The 2,500-nt window shown below is 42.6% G+C and overlaps 1 protein-coding gene across 2 annotated transcripts in view; it reads right to left on the bottom strand.

Annotated features, from left to right (window-relative positions):
• The window catches only part of LOC122249543 (protein Wnt-5b), a 628,546-nt gene that overhangs the window by 485,125 nt on the left and 140,921 nt on the right, over positions 1–2,500 (bottom strand). For both annotated transcript variants that reach the window (XM_086539035.1, XM_086539036.1), the window contains one exon: positions 1,960–1,994. The gene's annotated coding sequence lies outside the window, so the exon portion shown is untranslated. The remainder of the gene's footprint in view (positions 1–1,959; positions 1,995–2,500) is intronic.

Genomic DNA, 2,500 nt, shown 5'->3' on the forward strand with positions numbered 1-2,500 from the left:
TAAATATTTCATATCATATATATATATATATATATATAGCATATATATATATCCCCGCGCGCTATATGCATATATATATATAACGCATCTCACGAAACCATGCAAACCCACCACACGCGCACGCACCTGCTCGCATGCGCTCGCACCGCGCACGAACCTGCCCGCACGAAGCCGCACCGCAGACGCATTCAGCATTAAGAGGCAACGTAATAGGAGTGGGTTTGCTTTCGCCTTTTGCCCAGCGTGAGCAAACAGGTACAAGCGGTTATCGCGGGGATCAAAGACCCATGATGTGAGCCGCTAGGGGGGGCAGGGGGAAGGGTATGGGGAGAGAGATGGGTTGTGGAGAGAGAGAGGGAGAGGAAGGGGTTGGGGAAGGGGAAGGGGGTAAAGGGGAAAGGGGGAAGGGGTAGGACACGGAGAGGATCCTTCTTCAGCAGACAAGGAGACGCTCGTAACTTGCGACTCAACAATGGAGGTGTGTGAAGATGTTTTTTTCTCCCAGATTTTTTTTTCTTTCTCTCTTTTCTTTTATAAGCAGATATTCTTTCGCCTTTTTTTTCTCCCAAAACCTTCATAAAAAACGGGTTAGTATGCGCTGAGATGAGAAGACCTGTAGGTTTGAGTGATGCCAAAGCTTTCTAAATACTTTCTTTACTTTCGGATTATTTTTTGACACATCATATCCTCTCATCATTTTTCTTTTCCTTTTCTCTTTGTTCGGCTTTCATTCGCTCTATTAGCATTTATTTGTCTTTCTCGTTTAATTTCGTTGTTCATTTATCTATTAGCTGGATATTCTATCTCTTTATTCTCTTGAATCGCTTCTGTTCGCGGAACTATTTCTCATTTTATTCTGTTTTGTTGGATCCTTTTGTCTCTTTCCTCTTTCTCCCCTCTTCCATCGTTCCCTCTCTCCCCTCTTTCCCTTTCTAATTCCCCTCATTACCCAATTTTCCCACTTCTCCTCCTTCCACTTCCCTTTCTCCCTTTCTTAGAAACGGCTCATCCATCCTTAGCTGGACACTTCTCTCCCTCCCTCTCTCTCTCTCTCCATTCCCTCCCTCCTTCCTCCCTCCATCCCTCCCTTCCCTTCCCTCCCCCCTCCTCCCTTCCCTTCCCTCCCCCCTCCTCCCTTCATCCCTCCCTTCCCTCCCATCCCCCTCCTCCCTCCATCCCTTTACCCTTCCCTTCCCTCCCCCCCTCCTCCCTTCATCCCTCCCTCCATCCTCTTACCCTTCCCTCCCCCTCCCCCTCTTTCCCTTCTCTCGGTCCACAACAACCGCGTAATAGTGCATAATTCGCTGGCTTATAGGACACAGTGTCATTCTTGATTACAGTACAAGGCACTCGTGCATAGGATGCCCTGTCTTTGATGGCTCGAGTTTTGCTTCTTTGCTTGTTGCGTCATCCTGGTCGTGAGGGGAGAGGGGGAGGGGAGAGGAGGAGGGGAGAGAAAGAGGGAAAGGGAGAAGGGGAAGAACGAGTGTGAGGAGGAGAGGGAAGGGGAGAAAAGGGAGGAGTAAGTGAGAGGGGGAAAGGGAGAGAGAAAGGGAGAAAAGGGAGGAGCGAGTGCGAAGGGTAAAGGGAAGGGAAAGAAAAAACAAAACAAAACACGTTCAACAGAGAAAGAAAACCTATGTAAAGTGAACGCAAAAGAGCAAATGTCCAGAAAATAAACAAAAACAAAATAAATATGAAAAGACTAGCGCAATGATTGAGAGAAAGTGAAAGCCAGGAGAGAGAAAACAACAGCATCCAACTTCATTATCTGTCCCCAGAACATCACAGGCAAAGCAAGATGGAATTCCTCTGATTTCTGAATGCCAAGACATCTCCATATATATATATGTATATATATATATATATATATATATATATATATATATATATATATATATATATATATATATATATATATATATGAACCTTAGATGTAAACACTGATGTCCGACTTACCTTAATGATGTGTAGATAATGCTCTCGTGTTTTCTCTGAAAAAAAAGAAAATCATGAGTTAATTTGTTATAATTTCATATTATGCATCTGCATCAGCATCAATCGCCAACGCAATAAATCACTAAAATCATATTTTCTCTTTATTCAAGAAAAATATCAACCTAAACACGTACACTCACATAAAACTCACAAAGAGAAAGTTCAAACAAAGATATAAACAAAATTCAAAAATGTATAAACAGAACAGAAAACAGAATCAGAAAAAAAGTTTGACAACCGACTTAATACACGAGTGATAAATAATTCGCTGAATAAATAAGAATACAGACTAATTCACTGACTTGGTATTATAATAACGACCTCATCCTTCTTGGTTTTATTCGACCGTGCGTGCGTGCATGCGTGCGTACGTGCAATCGTGCAAACATCACGACTGTCTTGCAGATATTAACATGTTATCTTGACAGCACATTTGTAACACCCTCCGTGATCATTCATTCAACTCGTGCAAATGCCTTGTTAAAAGTCTAGATTCTTGTAA

The sequence above is a fragment of the Penaeus japonicus genome, unplaced genomic scaffold (genome assembly GCF_977035675.1).
Source record: "Penaeus japonicus unplaced genomic scaffold, GWHDUDI00000001_assembly GWHDUDI00000008, whole genome shotgun sequence".
NCBI lineage: Eukaryota > Metazoa > Arthropoda > Malacostraca > Decapoda > Penaeidae > Penaeus > Penaeus japonicus.